The sequence below is a fragment of the Rhamphochromis longiceps genome, linkage group LG12, assembly GCF_057381845.1.
Source record: "Rhamphochromis longiceps isolate RC_006_pf linkage group LG12, R_longiceps_female_GT1.1, whole genome shotgun sequence".
Classification (NCBI taxonomy): Eukaryota; Metazoa; Chordata; class Actinopteri; order Cichliformes; family Cichlidae; genus Rhamphochromis; species Rhamphochromis longiceps.
The window spans coordinates 12,893,853-12,906,957 of record NC_140568.1 but is presented as its reverse complement, the minus strand read 5'-3'; positions in this window follow the sequence as shown (position 1 = coordinate 12,906,957).

Sequence of the window (13,105 nt, the reverse complement as noted above, 5' to 3'; positions counted from 1 at the left end):
GAAAATGTCTCAGGGCTGAAGCAGATGTGTCACAGTTTTAATAAGGAGATGGAGATTTTTGAAAACAACTAATTTTGAAATAAGCTCATAGCTGAAAAAAGAACAAAAATCTTGAAAATCTGTGTCCATTTGCCCCTGTAGTTTCTAATGAGACAAACAGGTCTTAAAGAAAATTGAGAAAATAAAGTTTATAGTCTAAATATAACAAAATGTTATATTTTAAAGAAGTGGAGCAAAGATACAGCTGAACTGAGAGACCGGCCGAGCCACTTTTCAGATCATTTTGATGTTGATTTTGATCCAGGCCTTTCCACAAATCATGTAGTTTAAATAAATAATAATAATATTATCAAAAATCAGAATAAAGATGATGTTTTTCACTTTAACTTTCGTATTTTATTTGATGAATGCATGAACACAGACAGAGAGAGACATTTTAATCACTAGGGGGCAACAAAGCACCAACGTTACACTCCTGAGCTCACAGTCTGAACTGATGCTGAGCACGTGTAAACAAAAACTTCCTTATTATAGTATCCTTTAATTCCCTCATGTTCATGACTGCAGCTCTAATGTGGATCGTGCTTTTGAGCTCTCCTGGGAAGATGCCCGGGCCTTTGATAGAAGGCAGTGATGATCTGGTGAAGGTTCAAAGTCACTGAGCTGGGATGTAAAACTTCAACATAGTGGGCATCTGTGTGTGTGTGTGTGTGTGTGTGTGTGTGTGTGTGTGTGTGTGTGTGTGTGTGTGTGTGTGTGTGTGTGTGTGTGTGTGTGTGTGTGTGTGTGTGTGTGTGTGACAGTGAGGGACCTTGGCTCTTCCATCATTGTGACCATCAGTGGCAACAAAAGGGCCTATTGATGCAGGGGACTGGTGACTCAGCAGGAAATATCAGGTACCCACGAATATCTGAATTCTGTGCTTGTGTCTCCTCCCTGCCCACTTTTGTAGTTGCCATTCAGCACAGTAACAGCACGTACACCAGCTGTATTTAAATAAGCTTTGTTAAAAGCATCATAATCTTTGATATCAATTCCTGATTTTCTGTCTGCATTTACTGCAGCTTCAAAAACCTTCAGTTCAACGTGCAGGTGAAATGTGCAGTGCTTTTTTAATATAAAAACAGGGACGCATTCATTCTGAGGCGTCAGTGCAATGAAGTGCAAGCAAGACCAGTGGGGAGGATGTTCTTTGCCTGCAGTCAGTGCCGCCAGGTGGATTTTCTTCTATGCTGGAGATGCACTGGGGTGTTTTATGGCAAAATAACAGAAAGAGGGCGCTGTTCTTCCAGCAAAAGCAGGAATGAAGCTTCCAGGGTTTGTAGCAAATGGTGGAACAAGTGAGAGGTTGGAGGGATAATAAAAAAAATAACATGTTAGGTATGAAAAGGCAAACAAGCAGGAGATGCCAGGTAATAAATCTCTCCGACACGTTACTTGAGGAAACAGCTCGTGTTAATAATGACTGCGTTCCATTTTACTTACCCTGATTTATTATGCATGCTGGTTCACTGGCATTGCTTACTGGGGCAGTTAATGGAACCAAGCCATCATTCATTTTATTAGTTACACTTGTGCTGGCCACGCTTTGACCAGTCACAATATCTGCCATTATGAAGGCCCCCTCTTAGGTTTCTTAGCAACATTGCTGGTACACTGCAGTTGGCTGTTTGAAATAAGCCGCTGTGTCTAATAGCTTATTATAAAAATCACAAACAGGCAATATCTGGGCAGCTGTAATGTGGGGAAAATGTTCTGCATGCCAACTGGGAAACCTTTATGTCTCGCAGCCCAGAGTGATTACTAGCTATTAGCATTTTAATGATGTGATGGATAGGTTAGCGCAGACGCTGGTGAGGAATAAATGTCTGATTAAAGATTGAAGAGCTACTGTTGCTGTGTTTTTATAGCTGGTAAAAAAAATACACATATCTAATCTTATCAAATGCTCAAGTACAAGAGTGTAGCATACAGTGAAACAGTTGTTCAGGCTTAGAAGTTCACCTGTAGGCTATAGACCACACAATATTACATACAGCTTTGCACTATGAAAACACATGTGACGTGACAGTTTGAGAGGTGGCTCAGGACTGTGCAAAAGTTTTGAGCCAATCCCTGTACCAGTGCTCTCATAAAGACTTCTGTAACTGAAGAGAATAACTGCGAATCATGAGCTGGACTTTGTATTTGTGTTATTTTGATTCTGACTTGTTTTATTCTGTTTTATGTGTTTTGATGTTACATGTGATGTTTACCTCGTAGCATGGTAATGGTGTGCATTCTTGGCTAACTCTCCTTTTAAAATGAGATGTTAATCCCAAGGGCCCCCTGTTAAATAAAGGTTAAAGGAATACTTTTGTCTGTTAAGCCACTCAACCTATGAAGCTTTTATGCATAAAAAGGCATTTAACTCAACTCGAGGAACCAGTGTCGTGTCTAGACATGGTAACAGACAATGTAGCAAAGAATTGAAACTCTATTTTTAAGCACTTTGTCACAGTCTGATGCAAAAACACACACTTTGTTAGTTTTCTCTATGAAAAGTGCACACAGTTCGACAGGCATAAAAACAGCATTTTTGCACCAACAAGGAGATTCCAGAAGATCTGTTTGCTGAAAACTTGGCATGTCTTAGTATGGTGTGCTGCGTGTCTTTAAAAAACAAATTAAGAAACTGCATGTGTGGAGGACAAAAGTTTTTCCTTCCCACTGTCGCCAAAGTGCTTGCTCATAGGGAGTCATATGATTGTTGGGTTTTCCTCTGTATGTATTATTGTAGGGTCTACCTTGCAATATAAAGTGCCTTGAGGCGACTGTTGTTGTGATTTGGCGCTGTATAAATAAAAATGAATTGAATTGAATCATTTCCTTAAGAAACAGGAAAAAATCCAGCAAAGACCTGATACAGGTTCAAGACTTTTGCACAGTACTGTAAATCTTTTGTAGTTCTTTCTTCTTCTTCTTTGATACCTGGTTAGCATTATCGCAGCTACCTGCTGTTATTTATCAATGAAACTCAGTGTGTAAGGCTAGCTAGCTGAATCCAACAAATGTCTTTCAAAGTGCCACATAAATATCCAAATATTAACTTTAACTAATATTAACTTTTTCCAATGTAGCTCTGCTAGCTTTGACAATATTGGGATGGTGACTTTTTGACTATTTCTATTTGCTTTTAACAGGACAAGTAAAAATAAGTGTCACTCAGAAACTGTTTGTAAACTGTAATAGATGGTGATTTTCACCTATTTGAAGAAGAAGAAAATATTTGCTTCTCTTTGAAGTACTACCTGTTTTTAATATGACATACTTAAAGAACATACTTCAAGTACAAATGACATTTCTTTTCATAATTTAAATATATTAAAAGCAACATAAAAGTCACAGTGGAAATGTAAGTACACACACAGATTTACATCTCTAAATTTAGAAACAGAGAGTATGTGTTAGTTGCCAGAGCGATGTAAAAATCACAATGATTTAGACCTCAGGCTAGGATTAAATTAGCATGTGGGAAAACCATGTTTCTTGACACGATTCACTTGCCAGTCCTTCTCTTCAGTTTTTACACCTTCCACTTCAGTGGGCTGGATTTGAGTCTTGAGCTTGCTGCTTTTGGCCTGTGGGCTGTACATGTTTGACACCTCAGTTATAACATGTAATGTAGCTTCCTCAGGCCTAAATGAAAAGACTGTGGATGCTTCTGAATCTGGCAAGAGGAGGATTTTCAAATGATCTGAAATAAATCATGACACCGTCATGGATAAAAGCTTCAGCCCAAAAGCAGACTGGAGGGTTATGGAGGTAGAGCCATTCCAGTCTTGGTGACGGTGGTTATAAATGTACACAAGTGAACTGTGTTTAAATGTATTTGTATTTTTAGAGAAGAAAAGAAAAGATTCGTTCTTTGTCCAGTGCCCACTCCTACCCTGGCAGGACACCAACGTTATGACTTACCTTTCAGCAGCCAGCTACTCGGTCTTCCTCTCTCTGCAGTCCAGCTACAGTCGCTGCCAGCAAAGTCCCTCCATCTTCGCTGTGGTCTCGTAATTGACTCATAAAAAGTGTGAACAATGTTAACACTTATACACAAGGCTTAGGCACATATATAATTGAATAGATGTAGCTCCTTCATTATGATTTGCTGCAGCTTTGGAACACAGGAAACAAAACAGTTGCCATTTACATTGCGGGTTATTTCAACACTTACTCATTCAGTGGTGTTATTCTCCACATGCGTGTATATAATGGCATCTAATAACTCAGAAAACACACATCTCCGTGGAGACCTGGGCACAAAACAGTCTCTGGCAGCCCTGCTCCTTTGAAACTCGTTTCCCTTTGGCGCTTTGATATGCCAGGTGTTTCTCAGAAGCACTGAGCAAGGCTCTCTGTGAAGCGCTTCACTACATGTCACGTACAGGCCACTCAGCTCCCTCGCCTTTGTTCTATCTTGGATGCACTGATCTTGTCTGATGTGCACTCTTCGCTCTGGTCCACTGAGATCCCTGTTTCCCGCATGCAGACGATCTCCTCCATCTGTTTGCACACACACACACACACACACACACACACACACACACACACACACACAGGGACACAAACCGCACATATACACTCATTGAAACCCCTTTACCTCAACCTACGCTGTCAGGTATTATGGAAGATGATCACGCAGAGTTCTTGTCACTCTGCCACAGAGCCATGCTGTATCTGGCTGCTGCAGAATTTCTATTCAGGGCATGAAATACTCTGACGCTTCAGTACATTTGTGCAGTTTGCACAGAATTGTTCTTACCTACGAGTGATTGTAGAGGGGCCTATGTGACTTGATGTGCTCTTTAACATTAGGGTTAAAACTTTCCTTTTTGATAAAGCTTACATATAAGCTGGATCAGCTGTCTCTGAATCCTCCCTTGAGTGTTTTCTCGTTCACTCATCGTTCACTCTCTGTGCCTTTATGCACCATTTAATCATTAGTTATAACTAAACTCTGCCTCTTTTCCACAGTGTGTCTTTTGTCCTGTCTTCCCCTTCTCACCCCTAACCAGTCGCAGATAGATGCCTCTCCCTGAGACTGGTTATGCCTGCTTTTTCCTATTAAAAAAGAGTTTTTCCTTCTCCTGTCACCAAGTGCTTGCTCAGAAAGGTGGTTCGATTGTTGACATTTCAGCAATGTCACCCCCACTCACTCCTTGCTTTGGATGACCTTGACAGGTCACATGATGGGTTACGACAAGATCTCACTGTGACGGTAAAGACTTGTGCCTTTTTTCACACCTTGGTTCAATGTGATGACTCACATGATCAACAGTGGGTCAGCGACCCTCACGACCACCTCTTAAGGGAACAACACCCACTATGGGTTAAATACCTGGGACTCTTCACCATTTGTTTTTAGAAGTGAAGAAGTTGGTGAGGTGAAACGTCTTCGCCAACCTAACCCTACCATGACCTGACTGAGAACTTACACATGTACATGTGATGTGTACATGTGCACACAGACAAAGCAATCACACACAGGTGAATATAATTATGGAGAGACTGTGATAGTCCAGGAAGCAAAGCTAACACATGACAGGGGAAGCAACCCTTCAAAATAAAAGAGGGACTAACAAAAGAAGACTGATACAGACATGAGTGTTGATTCCCCCACTTGCACTTAACAGGTACAAATTGTGAAAATAACCAAAACACTAAACTAAACATGGAGAGAGCAACACAGGACAAAGACATGAACACAGAATAATGAAACAGAAGGAGGAACAGATACCAAAACACCCAAATAATTGAAACTACTAATAGAAACCAATTCATGAACCAAAACCCGGAACACAAAAGTGAAACTTATTATTAAAAAAATATGAGGTAAAACAGGAAACAAAAACTCAAAGATATCACAGAAAATAAAGCCCTAATGCCAACCCCATTTTTCCTATTCTTCACCTTTCACATCATTTTATTGTTACAAAGAGAAAGAAAAACAACGGAAAGAGGGCAGATTCCTCGGAAGAGTCCGTGGATTTTTTGAGGGACCCAGAAATCCAAGAACTACAGAAACCAAGACATCAAAAAACTTGAGAGTAACAATAAAACTTCCACAGTTTAAACAATAACAATTGAAATATATTCTGAAAGAACGGCACGGTGGCACGGTGGTTAGCACTGTTGCTGCACAGCAAAAAGGTCCTCAATTCCACCATCAGGCCGGGGTCTTTCTGTGTGGAGTTTGCATGTTCTCCCCGTGTTTTCGTGGGTTCCCTCCGCGTACTCCGTCCAAAGACATGCAGTTAGTGGGGACAGGTTAATTGATTTATCCAAATTGCCCATAGGTGTGAATGTGAGCGCAAACAGCGACAGACTGGCGACCTGTCCAGGGTGTACCCCGCCTCTTGCCCTATGACAGCTGGGATAGGCTCCAGCTCCCCCCGCGACCCTGAAAAGGATAAGCAGAAGCGAATGGTTGGATGGAAGAATTCAAAACCCCACAAGAACAAAAATGCTAGCACCATGATAACACCACCTGACAGACTGATTAAATGGTGCAATCCAGCCACAGTCTGCTGATGCCTCTCATTCAGTTTTCTTTTCTTTATATATATTTTCTATAATTAGTCGTGCTATATTTCATAAAGATACTGTAAATCTTGACGGTCAGTGTTTACTGTGCATAGTACTTTGTGAAAACTAACAATTCTTCAAATAAATTTGAATCTGTCAAATAATGCAGGTTAGCCAGTGCGATTCAGACCAGTACTGGTCCTTTGGTGACTTTGTGAACAGTGCCGATTATGGTTCCTCACTCTGTAATAGTTCTTATTGCCAAAAGGTTGGAGTTGTCACAAGTTGCGAAATGCTCCGTCAAACTGCAGAAAATGTTAAATGTGTAGGAAACCGACACAGATAAACATTTTCCTGAAGGAGGAAGATAAGCAAGGACAGCAGAACATAGGAAGAGCATTGTTACATTACAATGGAGATAAGACGTGTGACATAAATGACTAGACGACTAATAGACTGCTACAGTGAGTAGTCATACCACAAAAACGAGCATGACGGGACTTTCAGGAAAACAGACAGTGTCAGGATGTCCGGTGATACCCAGCAGTAATTTGTTACCGCTGCACAGAGGATGACTTTTTTCCACTGCCCATACTTTTCTGTTTTAAAAGTATTATAGAACATGTTTGAGTACGTATCGTACCGAATTGTGCGAACATTGCAGAAAAAGTGCTGTTTTTAGCGCACATTTACACTTTTTTATTACCAAGTGGAACGTAAAACCTTGAGCCCATGAAGTGAGTATCCAATGAGGATTCACTGTGACAGACAATAGCAGTCAGTCATCCGTGGAAGAATAATTGACTGGTGCAGTAGGTATTCAGTGGGAGAGAAACAAGTATGACAAGCCTGTCAGGAAATCAGAGGAGCACACTTCCAACGCGCACTCATTTTGACAAAGTATCTAAGCAATTTAACCGTCCTGGCTTGCACAGTGTCGGCGACAGTGACTTGTTCATTGATACAAAAACTTGATTTCGACACAAAATTCAAAGGTCTTGTCTCCTGCGACTTGACTTCAGTCTCCTGAAGGTTAACTATATGTTTGTATGCTGTGTGAAAGCTGTTAAGTGAAATATGGCAAAGCAGCTGCAGAAAAACTAGATTCAAAGACATCAGTTGAGTAAAAATTGTAAAGAAGTGTGTTTGTTTGCAGTATAGCTTGTGTGAGCCGTGTGCCATTTGTGTCTTATAGCTTCATGTTGGCAATGGGAAACGTCAGACATTGCCGATAACAGTAAACATACAGATCATACGTAAGTGCTTAATGATCACCATCAGACAGCCACCACGTCTGTGGGCAGAGTGAGTGGGGTGGAGCGACTCATTATGTACACTCCATTAGTGACTTGTCGCCCACAAATGATCAAATCCCTGAAGTTGCCTCTCTCTTTGTTCGTGAGGTTTTTGTTGTTATGTTTCCATGGCGCACGTCATTTGTTGTTTGATTGTGATCCTTGGGTGTGTGTGTGTGTCATGTAGGTGTGTGCCTGTATTAGATGTCTCCATCCAGGTCTGTGTGAGGTTGCGTATGATTGGTCCACTTAAGTTCAGGTCCATCTTATCCAGGTCCTGGATAAGATGCTGGATTTGACTTATTTGGCAAATTAGGACGTGGACAGGTTAGCCAGTAAACCTCTGACCCTGATACACACCCACAAACAAACATTTACACACAAGTCAATACCATTGCTATAAACACACCAGCAACTGAGTTATGTCAGTACACTTAGCTGGAGAGTGTACTTGGCTCAGCCTTAGGTCTTGAACTAGCAATAGCTAGCTAGCTAGCTAGCTAGCTAGAAACCCATTTCAGAGTGTGCACACTGTTTCCGTCAGGCAGATGTGGACTGTCCTGATCATTCAACTGTGCTGAGCCTGTGTCAAGCCTTTGACAGCTAGGACACACAGCTCAGTTATCAACAAGCAGGGCTGGAGCACCAGACTGTGGCCATTTAAATAAGCAGTCTCTGTGAGCCCTCTTGCTTTCATGATCCATACCTCTCACAAAATTTTTCAACAAATAATTGCACTGACAACAGTACAGTAAACCACAGTGGTGATGAGGATAGCCAGTTATGACCGTTCCTATACCAGTTTGATTTTTAAAAATCTGTGATATGTCCATAAGTCTGCACAGTTTCCACACATTTCACAACATACTGTAGTCTACAGTTACTTTGTGGAAAAATCACTTTCCTTCCGTTTTCTTTATGGTATAAAAAAAACAAAACAGTAAAATGCTAATTTAATGCCGATACCCTAGAAATGTGTTTTATTTGCAGAAATGGGAAAAATGACACTGCTGTCCTGATTCAGCGTAATGGTTCACTTATATCCTCTCATCATGTTTCCCATGCTCTCTTCACTATCGTTCCACCGTCCTCGATCATATCTTCTTGCTCACTATCTGCTGCACAGACACACCCTCTATAAGAATGAAGTGTACAGGACTACGATTCGCCTCTTAACCTGCTTTCAGCCTCATACTGTTCTCCATCTATTGGATATAATGTCTTCATAAAGTGTGATGTTTGAATAAGTGCAAAGTTATTTGTGTTTACTAAAGTAGCTTGGTTGTGTTTGTTGGTTACATGACATATGCTAACTGTTTTCTGTAAGTGCTTCTTTGATCTCATCCAATACAAAGGTTAGACATGTCAAACACAGCGGTCTAATGGTCTTGCAGATATCTCAGTGATTTAGTAAAACATGAAAACCCTTAAGAGCAGGTGTGTTGGTGTGCTGCCTGATGGTGTTTCATTAGAGCTAGCAAAATTAAGTTTTTTCATTTTCTAATTAAGAAGTCACTGTGGTATTTAAACAGCTCTTTCATCAGCCTGAAAAGCACTGGCTTCCTTAAAATGCCTTGCATACCTCACAGCCTGGCAGCCAGAATTGTCATGGTTCTCGATCTATAATCCAGCGTTTCTTTGTTCCCTCTTGGTATTGTTTCGTTTCCTTGTTCTTCTTAGTTTAGTCATTAGTATTTCCAGGCCTTTGATTCTTGCTCATTTAGTCTGTTCCCTGTCATGCTCTGGTAGTCTTGGTGTGTTCTCCCAAACCCATCATGTCTCTCTCCCTTTCTGTGTCCCCCACTCTCACGTCTCCTCAGTCTGTCTTGTTCCCAAGTCTGTTTCTTCCACAGTTCCAGTGTCAAGTCTTAATCTGCGTCTAAGGTTTATTTTGACAGTTTCCTGTCCTTTGTTCAGTGTGATTAGTTTTGCTTCCTCCCTGTCTTATTGTGTCTGATTACTTCCAGCTGTGTTTCCTGCTGTTTCCCATCCGCTCTTTATCCTCTGTCGTCTGCTATTCCCTTGTTATTCCTAATTAGTTCCCTGTTTCCAGTTTCCATATTAGATTTTTGTGTTCATGTATTTAGCGATTGTTTTTTTTGCACAGGCAGTAAAGCGGCCTCTTTAAGTTGACCTTTTCATTTGGGTCCTACCTCTGCCTGCCGCTAGTGAATCCTTGACTAACATACAATAAAGCTTAATGTTACTTGATATCAGTGTTGGTAAGCTGAAGCTGAAGCTGTTATCAATACAAATGATTTCTTGGAATAACTTTTACTTATTACTATATGAGCTCATCTTGTAAAGAGGGATGTACTGCTTTTGCCATATAATGTCACATCCTTATAGTTATAGTGTGTACATTCTCACTGACTCCAGGTTATTTCAGCTAAATTCTGTTTTCTTGCCTCTCCCAATTGCAGTGCATAGTCCTAGCTGCGGCGGCCACTGTAAGACTAACATGTTTAAGTCGGCCGAGAGAGATGAAAAACATGACTTTTTTCTATCAGTTAGTGTAGAAAACCATTTTGTATGCACTGTATTTTAACATATTCTTTTAATATAAACACTTAGGGGGAAACCCTGAACTTTTCTTTTGACAAGTGCAGCTGTTTTTGCTGCTGTTAGCTCCTGTTAACCTCCGATAGTTGCTGTTAGGCTCTGTTAGCTGCTGTGAGCCAGTGTTAATTAAACTTTCTTTGAAGTTGGTCTTACATTGTTGGACTAGGATACTTAATAATAAAATCTCATAGGATGTGATAATGTAATCAAACTTTTTATCATAAGGAAAACTGATTTTTTTTTAAAGGATACTCAAGCCTAACATTATGCCTAACTAGCCTAATGTTAGCTTATAATCAGCTGTTGTTGTTGTGAATATAATCTACTGATAATAAGCAACAATATCAGGAATAAATAACTGTGTTTATACACGTTTTTGTGTGTTGAAGCTCTGACTTCAGTTTAAGACATGAGGCCTGAAGTGAGGAGAAAGAGGATCGCCCTGTTGCATCGTCCTTCGCATTTATGCTTCTTTGGGGAAGAGGACCCCTTCTTAGATGAAAAAAAAACAAAGGTATTATCCTTCATATCTTGAGTCTAAAGGTGCAGAAACAACTTAACATTTGTCTCCACAGCACATGAACGTCTGCAAGTTCTTTTCTCCTCCATCTGTGACGTATTGCATAATAATGGATTGGATTTATATAGCGCTTTTCTAGGCACCCAAAGCGCTTTACAATACCACTATTCATTCACTCTCACATTCATACACATGTGGAGGCAAGCTACAGTGCCTGAGATGTCCATCTCGACCACTGTATTCCAGATGGTGATTCAACATGGTGGCTTACACAAACTGGTGCCCACTGCTTTGTATTTTTAATGGATTATTTATATGTTTATGAGGCTATATCAGCTTGTTGGAGTAATTACATGCTCATCAATGTATATTTATTTATCATTACAATATTGTTATTTATATTACATAGCCTCAGAAAATTACTTATCATACCTAATGAATGCTGAGAGCAGTAAAGGTTTTACTCTGGTCACGTTTCTTTAAATTTCAGTTACTGCTTCTCCACCTCTCATTTCTTCTTTTTGATTCCTCGATTTTGCTTTCTTGGGGAAAGACATGACTCAGGATTCACATTAGCAGTTCTCTATTTATAATAAATTAGCTGTGCTGTAAAAGCAGCCAGAGTGCAGGTGGACTGAATCATTTTGCATCACTTGGAAGAGGTGAACAAGATGAAAGCCTCATTGATTCAACCAAATGATTTATTAAGATAAATAACATGAATGTATTTCTTTTTTGTTCAGAGACCCCAATAAATGGCACAAATACAGTAGTTGGTTATTATATCTTAATCATATATACCAATGAGGATGCATTAACACACAGTCACTGGTAATGGCACGGTTTGGAGCACCATTCAAATTGCATTTTTTTAAGGAAGGGCTTAATTTCAGTGAAACCATGTCAAGCCACATTTTGCATGCATTCCAGCAGCCTGACTCCAAAGAGCCTGGATGCTAAACTGGCATACCTGCAGTCCAGACTTGTTATAGGAAAAACATATGCATAAAACAGCAGGGATTCTATAAGAAGCAAGAATGGTACATGGAAAATGTATTTCAAAACCACAGAAATTCACAAATCCACAGTTCTCAAACACAGAGGGGGTTTTTTTCAGTTCTCTACTGAAGTGTAGTTATAGGCCTGACAAGAAAAACCGTATCCACATAAGGTGAGTAAATTATCCAAGTCAGTCTGCTGGCCTATGTTAGCTTATTGCTCAGAATTGGTTTTTGTTGTACATTCACAGAAATTGCCAGAGTTTACCAAATTTCCTGTTAAAAGTATTGTGTTCATTTATAAAAAAAAATGACCTAAGGATTTCAAATGTTAACATTGGTATTCAGCTCAGTCATTAGCATTTTGATATATTAGTACATCACATAAAGTTTGGGATGCCTGGTGTAGATGGGATTTGTCACTAAAAGATCTGTGTCAGCATAACATACTTAATTAGTTACACATTGCTAGTAATGTGTTGGACCCCCCTTTGCCTTCAGAACTGCATTAATAGTGGCATAGACTCAACAAGGTGCTGGAAACATTCCTCAGACGTTTTGGTCTGTGTTGACATGATATGATAGCATTTCCACTGTGGCTGGTTATATTGCTGGAAGCAGCCAGCCATATAGGGATGGATGTGGTCACTAACAACACTCAGGCAGGCCTTTCCATGATGTTCAGTTGGTGCGCAGAGAAGTATCCAACTTCGGTAAGCCCGTGTGAACTGTAGCCAGTGTTTTGTGTTCTTAGTTGACAGGAGTGGCCCCTGATGTGGTCTTCTGGCTGGCTTAAGAGTCGACATGTTGTGTGCTCAAAGAGGTTGAGTTACTGTTGAACAATTCGACATTTACCATGCTTTTCCTGCCATGATAGGTCAAGGTACTTGTTGGTCAGTTACAACATGAACTGTGATTGTTTGTGGATGCAAAGGGTGGAGAGGACTTGCATTAGATGCAGCATGAAGGGATGCAGCCTTTTCAGGAAACCCATCCCACTCTTTCTTTTTCCATTCTAGCTTCGTGTGTGTTGCCTGTAGAGCAGCAGTCAGATGGCGGTGATCACACAAACATGGGATTTGGCCAACAGATTACTCTGGAACACAATGGATGGCTGGCGAGGATCAAGCCCCTGCTAAGGCTTTCTTTTTATATTATCTTCACACACA